Source organism: Peromyscus californicus, unplaced genomic scaffold (assembly GCF_007827085.1).
Source record: "Peromyscus californicus insignis strain IS unplaced genomic scaffold, ASM782708v3 Scaffold_5__1_contigs__length_169319896, whole genome shotgun sequence".
In the NCBI taxonomy this organism is placed as follows: domain Eukaryota; kingdom Metazoa; phylum Chordata; class Mammalia; order Rodentia; family Cricetidae; genus Peromyscus; species Peromyscus californicus.
The window spans coordinates 131,725,688-131,741,348 of NW_026294573.1; the positions used below are offsets into that span (position 1 = coordinate 131,725,688).

Here is a 15,661-nt window from a genome sequence, read left to right on the forward strand (position 1 = left end):
ACCTTTTGAGGGTGATTCACATTCTAAAAGGCTGCCGGGTGGTGATACTGGAGTGTGGCGCTGGAAGCAAGAAATTAGTGCGCAGACAAAAATTGTGGGCTTTGAACGCCAGGATAGGAGTCTTCCCACCAGAAGAAGGAGTGAGTGCCACCGGATGGATAACAATAATCTAAAGAAGATACAGCAGCAAGCTGAGATGAGGACTGTGGCAGGGAACTTTCTCAGATGACCCTGACTGGGTGGTTGCTCTCACAGAGAAAAGAACAGAGAGAGACCCAGGCTGGTTTCAGAGGACTCCCCAGAGCACAGGAGAGATTCCCTGCAAACCACCATTAGGAAAAGGAAACCAGGAATAAAGAGAACAGAGCACCGGGTCCGGGTCTAAGAAAGATCGGTGTTTACTAAGTGCTTGGCCTCTGGAACGCCTGCTTGGCTTTCCAAAGCCCACATCTTCCTCATCCATTCCATCGTGTCACAGGCAGCTACTGTACCGGGTGCTCCAGGCGCCAGAACCGCATGCCTGGAAACCCTGACTCCCTTCCCGCCCCCTCCCCTCCCAGCCGGCCAGCTGCAGTGGAGTTTGTTTGCCGAGGTTTGCATACTCGTATTGGGTTGCCTTTTTTCTTTTTCTTTTTCTTTTTTTTTTTTCCAGTCAGTTCAACAGTGTCCCGAAATTCACCCCCAGTGGAACTTCTGCCTCCGCTCCTCCTCTTCTTGGAACTGCCTTTTGTTTGTCTGGCAGAGCTGGGTCTATGGGGGTGTGTGATGATAATAGTACGCGGGCTTATATAACTGCATCTTGCAAGCACTTCGCAGACAGTCCCTAATGAATCTTGGAACTGGTGTCAGGCCGGGCAGCTTTATCTGCAAGTTGGAAATCCGAGGCCCAGAGGCCAGGAGGGAGGGCGGCAGGGATCAGAGGCCAGGCCTCCCTGGCTCCTGGAGCCCCTCAGAGGTCAGGGCGATAAGGAACATTCTGGAGGAGGAAGGAAGTCCCGCTGCCACCTAATCTCTGCTCCTCTGCCTCCTCCCTGCTCCCAGAGCCTTATCTCTAGAGAAGACTTTCAAGGCGGCTTTTGTAAGTATGGTGATCTACTTTTCCTCAGGGAGAAGACGGGCTTCCCTTCCTGCCTCTTGTACAGTTGTGTTTTTATGATCTTGCCCCTACTTGGGATGCTTAGATGAGGTCTCCACCCTCCCAGTTTGGTGTCTCCTACGGATAATAAGAGGGAAAAAGGTTTCAGCTGATAGTTCACTTGACAAAACAACATCCAGAAGGGGTGCTTAGATGACCTGTCTTGGGGCATTCTAGTGTAGCCTACTCTAGCTGCGTGATGCCTGCACCCAGCCCTCACAGGAAGGAGCCTTGGCTATTCACTTGTTAGGCAGTGCAGACATTGTGAGTGTTTGGATTTTCAGTTTCTCTGTCTTGACTACCCCTAATTTCAGGTAAATATAATTGTTAGACGTTTCTTTTCACACTATGAAGTAAAGGCCAACTTTCACAGGAGGCTTGAAACTTGTACTGGCTCCACAAACTGTAACAAACACCGTGACTTCAGTGGGCGTGTTCGTTTTTATTAATTTTTTTTTCCACTGAGAGACCAAAGGGTTTTAATATTAAAGGAACATGGACAAGAGCTTCTTAAGCCCTGGCAAAGCCTAAAGCCAGATTAGTAAACTTGGTTTCCATAAAGAATGCTGCATTCATGAAATATTCAGCTCAGGGGTAAAGTCTGTGGCTTTTAGACGTCACTTCTCTGCAACCCTGTGGAGCAAGAGAAGAAAGATGCAAGCTTTGAACAGGTAGAACTGTTACTGTTAATTGAACAAGCCCAGGAAATAAAGTTCTGTTGGAGGTAGCTCTACGATTTGCATTTATAAAACCATGACTGTATCTCATCGTGGGCAATGGAAAGGTATTATTGCTCAGTACTGTTTTGGGGAAGAAAACTAAGAAATATGCAAGAATGCCTATCTTCGAATGCTCTAAGCACTGTGATTAATCCACTGGGCTGTTCTTACTTTATACAGACATATACCCTGTGTGAGAAAGGTGTGTGTGTGTGTGTGTGTGTGTGTGTGTGTGTGTGTGTGTGTGTGCTCCTGTGCTCATGTGTGCCTATCTGTTGCATCTACTTAGCATGATAGTACGATATGCAAAATGGAACCAAATGGAGAAATTTCTTAAGTTTCACATTGTGGTAGTTATTCTCTATTTAGTAAACATTGAAAATATAAAGGAATTGTGTCTGTTTTAAAGACTTTCTTTAAGTCAGATGTGGTGGTCTATGCCTGTAATCCTAGCATTCAGCTGAGCCAGGAGGATCGTGAGTTCAAGGCCAGACCAGGATACAAAGGTAGATCCTGTCACAGAAAAAAACAAAAACAGAAAAACTTATTTAAATGCTATTTGTACTTCAAATTATCTGTGACTCTTAAGAAATTCTAACATATAATTAAAGCTGAGCCCTAGTTCTTTTACCTCTAAATTTGAATGGGATCCATCAACTCTGAATGTTAGACTGCCCATCATCTCGATCTTATCCTCAATCACAGCAGAAGGGATACAGACAGATAAGATCCAGATCTGTGTTTGTACTGCCGTCACCTGAGGACCAGCAGCAAGACCTCTGTGAAATGAAACCAAAGCTCCTCCCCAAGAGAAGAATGTCGAAAAGACTGAAAGGAAGTAATGTAAGGAAAGTATCTAGGACAGGTAGTAATGTAGGAAAAGTATCTAGCACAGGAAGTAATGTGGGAAAATTGTATCTAGCACAGGAAGTAATACAGGAAAAGTATCTAGCACAGAAAATAATGTAGGAAAAGCATCTAGCACAGGAACTAATACAGGAAAAGTATCTAGCACAGGAAGTAGTATAGGAAAAGTATCTAGCACAGGAAGTAATATAGGAAAAATATCTAGCACAGGAACTAATACAGGAAAAGTATCTAGCAGACAGTCTGAACATAGCAATGTTTCAGTACATTTTGGAGCTTTCCCATTTATTCTTGTTTTCATCTTTTTTTAAGATTTATTTTTATTAGCTGGGTGGTGGTGGCACACGCCTTTAATCCCAGCACTTGGGAGGCAGAGGTTGGTGGATCTCTATGAATTTGAGGCCAGCCTGGTTTACAAAGCCAGTCAGCCAGAACTGTTACACAGAGAAACCCTGTCTCAAAAAAAAAAAAAAAAAAAAAAAGATTTCTTTTTATTTCTATGTGTGCCTGCCACGGTTTCATGGGTGCCCATGGAGGCCAGAAAAAGCCACTGGATCTCCTGGAGCTAGAGTTACATGTGATTATGAGCCACCTGAGGTGAATGCAGGGATTTGAACTTGGGTCCTTTGGATTCTTTGGAAGAGCAGTAAGTGGTACTTCCTAACTGCTGAGCCATCTCTCTAGCCCCTGCTTTTGTTTTTTACCTTACAAGTGAGCATCTTCTATGGATGGATGGCATGCTGTGTTAAGTAGTAGCAACACACAGGTAGGTAAAATGTCTTGTCTTGGAAGAGTTGTTGATCCGAGGTTCAGACCAGAACAGATAATTCCATACCTGCAAAAGAAGGATGTTCAGGATTGAGAGACCAATTGAGAGTACCAAATCAGGGTGGTACTTCTGCCTCATGAAGTCAGCAACTTTTCACAAGGTGATGGTGATGAGCTGGGTTTCAAAGAATAAGCAGCTGATGCAGAAGAACTTTCCAGAAGGGAAGAGCACTGCTCACAGAACAGGAGGGTAGGCAAGTCTCTGAAAAGGAACTGAGTATTAAATCCAAGAGAGTCATTTCAGTACAATGGTGCATCCTAGTAATTCTAATGAAACACACACCCACAGAGCAGCTTCTGATCCAACTTGTTTCTAGTTCTATCAAGATGAGTGTGGACCAATGTTAATTTATTACATCACAAAGACATTGGTTCTATAGACAGTGTTACTTCCTTGGGCTGCTGTATTTGCAGCAAACCCAGGTCAGTGATGAAGGCATCTGTAACCCACAGCTCCTACTCCTCTGTGTCCACCATTTTTGGGGTCTGATTTTTCACTCAAAGGAGAGACAAAACAAAATTTTGTGTAGAGCTGAGAAATGGAAAGCAAATGTGATTGCTATTTTAGAAATAGTTTTGATTATTTGGATTTGCAGTACAGGGGATGAAGTTTAGGACCTTCTAAATGCTAGACAAGTTCTATCCCAGAGCTACACTCCAAGCCCTAGAAAGATCTTACATAGGTCTCCTAGCGACTATATGAAGTATGGATTGTTCAAAGGCCAGTGAGTAGAAACTGACAAACTAGGAGAACAGTGGAGAGATTACTGTGTAGAAATGAGAAATGCTGAGGCCTGAGCTATGAAGGTGGACGATGGACTAAGATTCCAGATGTATTTAGAAGGTAGAACATTCTTGACTTGGGCCTTCCCCTCAGGCACTGCTTGCACCTTGTTTGGTTTTTTTTTTTTTTTTTTTTTTTTTGGTTTTTCGAGACAGGGTTTCTCTGTGTAGCTTTGCGCCTTTTCCTGGAACTCACTTGGTAGCCCAGGCTGGCCTCGAACTCACAGAGATCCGCCTGGCTCTGCCTCCCGAGTGCTGGGATTAAAGGTGTGTGCCACCACCGCCCGGCTGGTTTTGGTTTTGAGACAGGGTTTCTCACTGGGACCGGGGACTCACCAGTCAGACTAGGCTGGCTGGCCAGTCAGCTCCAGGGGTCCTCCCAGTACTGGGACTACAGGCTCACCCCACCTCTGGGGTGACGTTTTCATGTGGAACCTGGGGATTTTTCCCCTCACATCAGCAAAGAGCTTTGTTGACTGAGCTGTCCCCCCTGCCACATCTCAAGGACAGATTTTTAAGAGTACAAAATTGACAGCTTTTCCTCTCTATGTAATTTTGAGTGGAAATGAGAAGACTAACCGTCTTACGTCTTAATGTTCCCAAGAAACGTCTGTGTCCAGACTGACTTCATGCGTCACTCTTGGTCCCTGCTGTCTGTCTGATGGGTTGTATCCTCATTAACTGCACAAGAGGAAGGCCATGATCTTAGCGTGCCTGTGAGGAGATGAATGTTTACTTTCACCAAGCCATCAACAGTGAAGTGGGGAGCTCCCTGGGGTGCCACACACTCAAACAGCAGTCCTCTCTGCCCATCCCATCGGAAAGAAGGCTTTTCCTTAGGCAGTTTTCACTTCACTTAGGTAGGGGCTCCACCCCAAGGCTAAGACAAAGCTTCTATCTCCTTACCTGGCCTAGAAGAAGTCTGAAACCATTTCTCCTAAATGCCACCAGCAAGTTCCTGCCATTCTCTAGTATAGTGTGGGAATACAGAGGAGGGGTTGATGACCTTTATAATTTATTTCTTTAAAGACTTAGTCTTATTATTTTAAGAATAATTATGTGTGTTTGTGCACCTGTGATGAGTTTCTGGACCCCCTGGAGTGGAGTTACAGGGTGATTGTGAGCTGCTGATGTGGGAGCTGAGAACAGAACTCTGGTCCTCTGTAAGAGTAATATAGGCTTAACCACTAAGCCATCCTTCCAGCTCTGGCAATTGGGAATAAATTTTAACATTTTAAGCCAACAGAAAAACCTGCTTAACAGACAGGAAGCTGTGACTTTTTCAATCTTGGGGTCTGATTACTCGATAGCTTTGGGTTTCTCAAACCCTTTCACCCCTTCTAAGCTCAGCACTTAATCTTCTATGCCAAAGCATCTCGGATTTCCCGGATTTCTGAGCTCCTACCCCACCTGAACACCACAGAGTAAATGCCATTGATTATGAAAGAGACTCAGCCCCAGACATTGTGGCTCGGCTTGGAAACTTGTATAATATTTCCTCTCGGTGGGGGAACTATATTTAAGCACAGATTTAAAAAGTGATTTCTACCTCTAACGTAAAATTTTAAAAATCATGTCGTAGATAGTATTTGATTATAATCTAAACTCCACTAGCCCTCTGATGGCTCATCCCCCTCCCCACCCTACCCCCAATTACTAAAACTTTGGAAATTATCTTTGAGTTTTTTGGGAAGTGGGGGGCTGGGATTGAACACAAACTTCACAGATGTTTGGCAAGCACTCCACCATGAAGTTATATTTCAAGCCCCTCTGGTTTTTGATGTGATGAAAATATTCCTGTTTTTGCCAAAATGACTTGTCATTGGGTGGTGGGGGAGAAGACTCTAGGGGTGGGCATGTGGCTATGGAAGAGCGTTTGCCCAGTGTGGGTGAAGCTAACCTTTTGACCTCTATACACAGCTGTGTTATATGCATGTGTGTATGCACACCTGGGCATGTGCGCACACATGCACACATACACACACACACACACACACACACACACACACACACACACAGAGTAAATAAAAATCTAATTAAAAATAAAAAAGTAATGAACAAGCATGAGGCAGACACGATACACACCTGTAATTCCAGTACTTGGGAGGCTGAAGTAGGAGGATTGTGGGCTCCCGGCCAGCCTGGGCTAAGTAGAAATTATTGGACCAACCTGGACTATACAGCAAGTTCATATCTACAAAATGAAGAAAGGAGAAGGCAGGGGCGGGGCGGTGGGCAGAGAGGGGATAGGAGGAAGGGAAGGTGGGGAAGAGAAAGACAAGAAGATTGCCATGAGTTTAAATAGTGAATCCCAGGCCAGCCTGGGCTACGGAATGAAACCACCCCACATACTCCTGAAATAAAGAAAAGTAGGAAGGAGGCATGGAGAAGAGGAGAGAGAAAGAAGCTGGGTGTGGTGATCTATAACTGATTCCAGCACTTGGAAGGTTGAGGCAGGCGAGTTTCTGTGAGTTCAGGGCCATTCTGGACTGCATAGTAAATTCCAGGTGAGTCTGGGCTATGGATTAAGACCCTGTGTTACCTCTTCCTACAAAGAAAAGAGGGAGGGGAAAGGAATGAAGAGGCAGGAAAGAGGGAGAGAGAATGTTGGAGATGGCCAAAAGCTCAACTAGAGTGGGAGGAAAACGCAGGTTTGTGTATGGTGCCGGCCATTCCACATAGAGGCCATGTGGACCGGGCAGCAGGGACTTCCTAAACTACTGCTGCACCCTCTGTGATTTCCCTGGGTATGCTGACAAGAGCTTCCTCCATCCAGGCTGCTTGTCTCCACAGCATCTGAGGAGTAGATGGTCAGACACCTGAGTGCAGAGGGTACTGGGTTTCCCTTACTTCTAGGCTTCCATGGAAAGCTGGAAGGTCCCTGGCTCTCTCTTGGGTTTGGCTTCTGAACTTCTCATATTTTCTGGTCTCGTGTTATTGCATATGAACTAATAATCTCACATGCATGCACCGTTCCCCATGCCAGGATTTGTGTGGCTTGGTGCAACTGTCTAATGAGGACATTTTGGACCATTTGAGCATCCTTTAGGGAAAGCAGTTTGGAACTACTTTCAGGGCCAAAGGAGCCAAGGCAGAATGTGCTTCAGCAGCAAGACTAAAGGGGACAACTCAAGGACTTATGTCTGTACAAGAATCACCACTTAACCCTGTAGATGTAACCAACCATCTTATTAAATAAGAAACACAGAGCCGATTCAGAGAAGAAAGTCAAGAGGTCAGAGCTAAGAGCCTCACCCTTCCTGCTTCAGCGATCCTCTTCAGTCAAGAGAGCTCTCCAAAAAGGGGCCTACTTCCTGTGTGTATGTCTTTATATAGTCTAGCTGTTCTGCCTTCTCATTGGTTGTAAACCCAAACACGTGACTGCCTCGTCACTGCCTGTATGTACCGCCCTCCAGGTCCTTAAAGGCATGCGCCACCGCCACGCACTTGCTATGGCTCTAATAGCTCTGACCCCCAGGCAACTTTATTTATTAACATACAATTAAAATCACATTTCAGTACAAATAAAATACCACCACATAACCCTATGTGGGTTTTGCTTTTTTATTTATATTTTATGTATGAGTGTTCTGCATGTACACCTGCATGCCAGAAGAGGGCATCAAATCCTATAACAGATGATTGTGAGCACCATGTGGGTGCTGGGAATTGAACTCAGGACCTCTGGAAGAGCAGCCAGTGTTCTTAACCACTGAGCCATCTCTCCAGGCTGCCCTACTCATGTTTCTGATTGTTTCTGTGCAGTGTGCAGAGAAAAATACTTCAAAGACACAGTTTAAAAAAAAAACTGTCACCATCACAGCATTTCACTAACCGTGAACAGTGCTAACGTTTCCCACCAAGGCCGAGGTTTTAATGACATTCCTCTGCAGCAAAACCTGATGACTTGGTGAAGTTGGAAAGCCAGGAAATGCAGCTCTGTTTCTGAACATCTGAGACATGGGGCAAGAAAAGAGCAGGGTTCCTTCAGCTAGTTCTGTAGCAGGGACTCATAAGCACCAAATGCAGAAACATGGTAGCACAAAAAGCTGACCCAAGCTTGGGAGGTACAGCTAGGAAACGGAGTTCTACTTCCCTGAAGATTACCAACAGGTGAAAGTCCTGCTCTCATGGGTAAATGGCAATTTCTAATGAACAAGCTTATGTGCTCAAATCTTACAGACTTTGGGACCAAGATTTCAGAGGTCTTCCAATCCTCCTTATTGCCTCATCCTAGGAACAGAAAAACAGACTCATGAACACACACACACACACACACACACACACACACACACACACACACACACATACACACACACAAGCCTCACACAACACTTCTGAGTCTTGTGCCAAGCTACTGCTTACAGAAATTGTCTAGCTTGGGAAAGAGAAAGGGGCAAATGACTCAGAGTAAGACTACCCACTTCCTGGTCTAGTTTCACTGTGGGCCAAGAATTCATTCTTAATTTTACATCTTTTCCAAAGATGGGTTTGTCTCTATTTTATGTGTATGAGGTTTTTGCCTGCATGTATATACATGCACCATCTGTGTGCAGTGATGATGAAGCCCAAGAAAGAACAGTGGATCCCCTAGAACTACAATGATAGAGTTGTGAGCCACCGTGTGGCTGCTGGGAATTGAACCCAGGTCCTCTGGAAAAGCAGCCAGTGCTCCTAACTACTGAGCCATCTCTCCAGCCACTAATTTTATAGTTTTTAATGCCATTAAAATTAGATATCTTTCAAATCAAATTAGAACAAACTCTAAGACAAACCAAGGATCAATATGCAATTCAGATCCTGCCTGCCTGGCTGCATGTTATGGTGACAGTCAGTTACTGCCTGGCATTTTTCTATTCTATCCTAGTATTTCCTTGTCTGACTTACACATTCTACATTTACCCGGACCGTGTACATGTTAAAATGTGATGTGAGAGGCTTCATGAAATGAGGTATTGGAATGAGGGCTGCGTCTAATGAGAAGTGTCGCCATTTGCTTTGGACATATTTTCACCTGTTGGAAATGCAGAACAAACAAACCGAACCTCTTGTAAAGGCTTCCTTTGCTACTACTCATCAAATAACAGCGTTGGGAAGATTCTATGATTCAGCGCGTTTCCCTTAAAAATAGATCCCACAACCTGAAATTAGATGTCCCTCAACTTTTAAATGTGAGACACACTGTAAATCTTTAAAAAGGGGAACTCTCATTTATTGGAGCTATGAAATCCAAGCAAAGAATAATATGAAATGGTACGAATGGGAAGCCATTCCCTTAAAGAAAAGGCAGAGTGGAAGCTTCTAAAAGAGGCCTGAATTACCCGGTATGCTTCAAAGAATTAATGTGGGTCGTCAGAAGATTATGCCTAATGATACTCTTCCTTTTGAGGCTGTAAAAGGGTGATCATCTGAGAGATGAGAGAAATTGCTGACAAAAATACAATTGATAACACCTTTGTTCTCCACCACAGGTGCTGAGGGCCAGCCGCCATCAGCTGGAGAAGGTGAATTTGGCAAATGACATGAAGGTTCTTCACGGCAGAATCATCGCAGGGAAGCTTCAAAGGTACTCATCAAAGTTTTCTCTCTTAACTAATTGAACTGTAACCACCTGAGCACTGTGCGCCACTTTGGCTAGTGGATGGAAAAGTGTAAGAGCTAACAGGAACCAGAGTCCATGGTCCCACCCCTTCCTATGTCCTTGTCCATCTTGGTGGAGGGAGTAAAAGAGGCCTTGAGTGTGACAGTCACGTCATGACATCAGTCCTCAGGAATGCCAGAAATGGCACATAATAAACAAGACTCTAAAAAGTCACATGACTTAACGTGATATGCTGCTCAAAAACTAGGTAGAGTTCTGCCTCGCAAGAGTCAAGAAATGAATGGCAGGTCAGCCACCTCGGTCATCCCAGTGTACTGCAATGTGCACAAATGTCACCCACCTTGTTCATAGCTTGTCTTCACACTTTCTTGCCTAAGAAGATGTGGGAGGCCCGCTGGGAGACCAGCTCCCACATTTTACCCAGGGTACTCTTGAGGAGTGAAGGATAAGAGACTTAGATAAAAGGATAGAGGGGAGAGAAACGGATAGAAACACAGGATAGCCTCGAGAGGGCCTGGATCCTTATCCACCGGCCCCTTCTGTCTCTTCTAAAGGGCTGTTTATAGGAATGCCACGGGGTGGATCAAAAGACCTCCCCCTAGCATGGCCAAGTGTAGACCCTTCCAATCACCTAGAAACAATGCACGTGGTCAAGTAATCCTCTAATGAAGCTCTGCTGGGTAAAGCAAGCTCAGATCTCACTAGGAAACCATTGTGGGCCTCCACAAGAAGATAAGGTTAGCACCTAGAATGTCATGGGAGTGGGAAAAACTGTGGCAACCAACCACAGTGAGTAGACATTGGTCCCAAGAGCACGCTCGGGAGTTGGATTCACTCCAAGGAATTGTTCCTCAAGTGTCCAGTTCAAGCCCAGTTCAAGCTTATACTTGAAATCAAGTTTCTGATTTCTCCTCTTCAACATCCTTCTCCCTTTCCTTGATTTTCCTTCAAAGACTTTTGTTGGCCCAGGTTGTCTTAGAAACAGTTCTCTAGTCACCAGGAAGTTCATGAATCTCACACAGGGAAATGAAGTGAAATCTCTTCGTGCTCTGTCTGGGTTTCAGGTCTGTCTTCTGAGGGTGTTTTATTCAGTCTCCCTATGCATGACAAGTGAAGAGGGGAATGACCTGAGTGTCTGGGCACTCAGGGTGACGAGTGTCGCAGTATTCAATCCTAGACACTCCCGAGCAGTTTTTCTCTGTCTAGGAGCTTCGCAGATGGGGCAGGATATCCCTATGACGGTCAAGTTAGACCTTTTGTCATCTGCACGTGGAATCAATAGAAAGGGGAGATGTTGAAAAGGAGCCTTCCTTATCAAGCAAAACAAACGCCCCTGCAAACAGGGGAGAAAACATTCCCAAACGGAAAAACAAGATATACACCTAGGAGAAAGTCCTGGAAATGAAATCGGAACCTCTCTAGAGTTCTCTACTTCTTCAGTCAGTTTACCAAACATCTCTTTGTGAACCTCAAGGCCAGTGCTTTGGCATTTCTCTGGGACCAAGGTTGGCCTCGAGTATGACGCCATTGAAAATTAACTACAGAAATTTTCAGAATCACAGAAATGAATTTGGAAACCTCAACATTACCCCTTGCTTTCCAAGGGGCTACTGAAGCCAGCTGTCCCCCAGCATCTTCTTCGGTTGTCCGTGTTAGGAAATGGCCACTCCTCTGGAATTCAGTTCTGCTGTTTAGCTGACCAGTCATTTTTCACTTCACACTTTCCTCTTTTTAACGAGAAATTCTCACCTTCTTTTCAGTTTTCAGCATATTCTTTTTATGAGGAAGTAGATTGTTTTCTGTGTTACCGGATCACAGTCTTTGTTCAACTTTAACGTGCAGGACACTTATTTCTTAACAACCTGCAGGCTCCCAGTAGACCTGGTTTCAATCTCCTTTTTTCATATGTGGACTGGAAAATTCAAATTTCAGGGCTGACTGGCTATACCTCCTTAATCACATCTGTATTCACATCGCCTTGATTGTCCTGTCCAGGGAGTTTCATAGAAAGAAATGGGTCCTTTTTGAATGGGTCTGGACAGTTGGGACCATTTTACTGATAGTGTGGCCGCAGAATTGTGGCCTGTGCCATTTTCTTTGCCTCTCTATCAGTGGATGGTGAGCTTTTGTTTCCTATTCCTCTGTGTCAAGATCTCCCTGTGGAGAATAGGGAGGTGTCTCAGCCTATCAAAGCGTTTGCTTCTGAAACCTCATACCTGAGCTTGATTCCCCATGCCAAATCATGTAAATGTGAATGGAAAGAGGCCATTCCACAAAGTTGTCCCACACCTGAAGCATGTTCATGCACCTAATACTAATAAGATTAAATACATGTGTACATACAAACACGCATACACACAAACACACACACACACACACACACACACACACACACACACACACACACACGAGCACATTCCTAGCATGAACAAGGCCAAGGCCCCGGTTTATTCTCCAAAATCACTAACTAAATAAATCTGCTTCTCTAATTTTAGAGGTTGGCATTTCCTCCAAAATCTGTAACTCAAACAACTGAACCAGGAGATACTGTAGGCAAACCCCAAGCATCTGTGGATTTGGTGTATTAGTTATTTTGCTTGCCGTGCAGTAGCATTCTTGACAGGAATGACCTAAGGGAAGCGAGTTGTCTTGACTCACAGTTGCATGGCTATCATGGCAGGGCACAGTGGCTGCAGCAGCTCCATCATCTGTGGGGCGAGAGCTCACAGAATAACTTGTTCACATCTTGTCAGTTCAGGAAGAGAGTTTGTGTGAAAGCAGAAGCAGATGTCACCTTCCAGGGGCTACCCCTAGTGGCCTGTGTCAACTGGTGGACCTTCTCCCAGACAGTATCAGTAGATGAGGTTCGAGTGTTCAAACACATGGGCCTGTGAAGGTCATTTCACATTTAAACCATTACAGTTGGATTGCCAGAAAATGGACTTTTTAAAACAAAATTCATTTGTTTTTATTTTATGTATATGAGTATTTTGCCTGCATGCCTGGTGCCCAGAGAGACCAGAAGAGGGTGTTATGTTGCCTAAAGCTGGAGCTGCAGGCAATTTTTAGCCACCACTTGTGAGCTGAGAATAAGATCCAGGTCCTCTGCACAGGCAGCCCTTAAGTGCTGAGCCATCCTGGAAAAATTAGAAATTTTTTTCAAAATGTTTATTATTTGTGTGTGTGTGTGTGTGAGAGAGAGGGGGGGACCAGAGGGTGTTTATGGGCACCATGTGGGTGTATCTTTCCAGCCCCTGAAAGCTGATCCTTGTTCTAAGGACAGATAGGTTGTAACATGAAAGTCACCAAAAGAACACTGAAAACTCTGTCTCAGGACATTTGGGAACTTTTCAATATTCACATAAAAAATATTTACACATGGGAACAGATTATTAACTTGCAGTGATCACAGTGTCCAGCTAGAAATACGCCTGTCCAAATAGAGATTGTTGGTATTGTCCCTTCTGGGCTCTGATATGGCACTGTTGGACAAGGTTTGGTGCACTTAAGTGGGCTAATTTATAAAGAAGTCTTCATTGTTTGTGAGGAAATGCCCCAAGTTTTTTACAAATACACAAGGTTTGTAAGACCTTGTGTCGTCCTGTTGATGGCTGCTTGGTTTTGTTTTGAGATAGGGTCTCCCATACTGCAGGCTGGCACCAAACTTACTGTGCAGCCAAGGACGGCCTTGCATTTCTGATCCTCCTGCTTACACCTTCCAAGAGTCTGAATTTGATGCAGACCCTAAACACTGTTAAATTCATTCATCTTGGTATCCAACTAGCATTTAATGCTTTCCCAAATTCATTTCAGTGTATACCGTAGACTATTATTTTATGAAGACTTTCTCTGAGCATTTCTAATTAAAGAAGGCAGCAGAATGCTAATATTATTTAAAAGAATGCATTAATTGTACGACAGCATAATAGCTGCCTCCTGTGAAATTTTAAAAAGCATTAAAAGAAAACAAAAAAAATGCACACAACTCAAATGCATCAGTCTTTTCTGTGTGAATACACATTTGGTATAATAATAGAAAATTGCTGCTGTGTGGCTGCTTTTAGGTTTTAATTCCTTGTTTTTAGATGTTACCATGCTGGGCATTAAATCCTGCCCAAGCACTTCAGCTCTCTCCAAGAGCAGCAATTCTACATAGTAGTGTTTAGTGTCTCCTAGAACCGCACACATGGAAGATAGAGGATTTTATTCTGGCTGTCCTTCTCTTGGTAACAAACAGCTTATAGTTTGTGCATTGCCTTCTTAGCTCTCTTTGACTTGTATAACTCTCTCTTACATGGACTGGGACACATAAGTTGGTTTTGCTTTTCCCCCACAAGACACAGCATTCCAGAAGCAGAGTGGGTAGGAAGTCTATGTGGCTGCATTCCAGTGCTGCTTTTTAAACACGTCCTCTGCATTGTCCCTTTACCCTTTTGAGTCTAAAAGACTTTGACATGTGTCTTCAATAAAAATGTAAGAGAGGAAAAGTAACACGTTTGTATACCTATGTGTCCATAGTTGAGCAGGTCCCTTTAGACAGCACATCCTCAAATGCAGTGAGCTTGTGGGGTTTGTTGGGTTTTGTTTGTGGTGCTGAGGATGTGACCATCTGAAGGTGGATTTCTCTACTCTGGACTCCATTCGAAGCCTGGTGAGTTTGCATTCAAAGAAGACAGTAAATACCAATGGGTTGAGAAGCACAGGTCTGTTGGGTTGTACCGTCTCTAGCTGGCACAACCTCTATTCTCATTTAGTCATGACCTTTCCCAGCATTCAACAAGGCTACGGCTCAGCAGCTCTGGCTACCAATAGAGAAGTGCTTTGTTTCACAGAAGGAGGAAGCCAGCTACAGGGACAACGCCTGGTTGAGGAAAGCCTCTCTGCCCTTGCCATAACGATACATTCTGACAAGAAGTTAACAGGAAGAGCACTATTTCCCTGTTGAGAGAATGTCGTCCAATTATGTTGAGGGTTGGGGCTGCGAGACCCAAGTGACCATCTAGAGAAAAAGAATGGGATGATGTCACTCTTTGCCAGGACAATCACTGAAATGAAATCAGGTCACACAACAATAGTCTTGTTCTGTGCTTGGAGTCAGGAGTTGTTAGAACAGAGGCCTATGCTGTGGTGTTTCTCAGAAAGGATCTCAGGACCGCTACTCACGTGATCATGTCTCCCCCTAAACCCTGAAGGCAAACTAAAGAAGCAGAATCTTTCCATCTGATGTAGAAATGACCCACACTGGGGTCTGATCACTTGTTTAAGATGACAATGTCACAATTTACTATTAAAAAAAAAAAAAACTGTCCTGGTTCTTGCAACACGTTTTCTGTAGGGAAACAATACCGTCACAGAGCTTGGGACCAGATCAATGTTTTTCGTCAGTGTTCCTTGTAGAATTCTGACTGGCACACTCTAGTCAAGAAGGAATGTTACTCCTCTGTTTCAGGAAGTCACTTTCTGAAAGGAGGCACTGCCCTGTGCCCTTTAGAGCACTTTTTTAGGGTTTATTAATTCAGCTTACAGAGAACCATTTGGTCTGTGTCAGTTGATCCTATGTTCCTAGTTTCAGTGACAAACATATTCAATTTTATATTTCTTCTCTCAGGAATATCCTAATTTGACCTCATTTATCTGCTTACATTTCACAAGAGTGCATGATAATTACAAGTGAAGGGTAGACTTTTAAAGAAGCCATCCTCAGAATAATTAGACAGAAAGGTCAAA

At 44.1% G+C, this 15,661-nt stretch overlaps 1 protein-coding gene across 9 annotated transcripts in view; it reads left to right on the forward strand.

Moving 5' to 3' along the window:
• Nucleotides 1–15,661, forward strand: part of Sulf1 (sulfatase 1) — a 165,752-nt gene that overhangs the window by 29,531 nt on the left and 120,560 nt on the right. For 7 of the 9 annotated variants that reach the window (XM_052718367.1, XM_052718363.1, XM_052718366.1 and 4 more), the window contains exon 2: nt 9,804–9,898. The gene's annotated coding sequence lies outside the window, so the exon portion shown is untranslated. Of the gene's footprint in view, nt 1–821; nt 1,079–9,803; nt 9,899–15,661 lie in introns of those variants that run through there. The other 2 variants (XM_052718364.1, XM_052718362.1) reach the window with 1 other exon arrangement.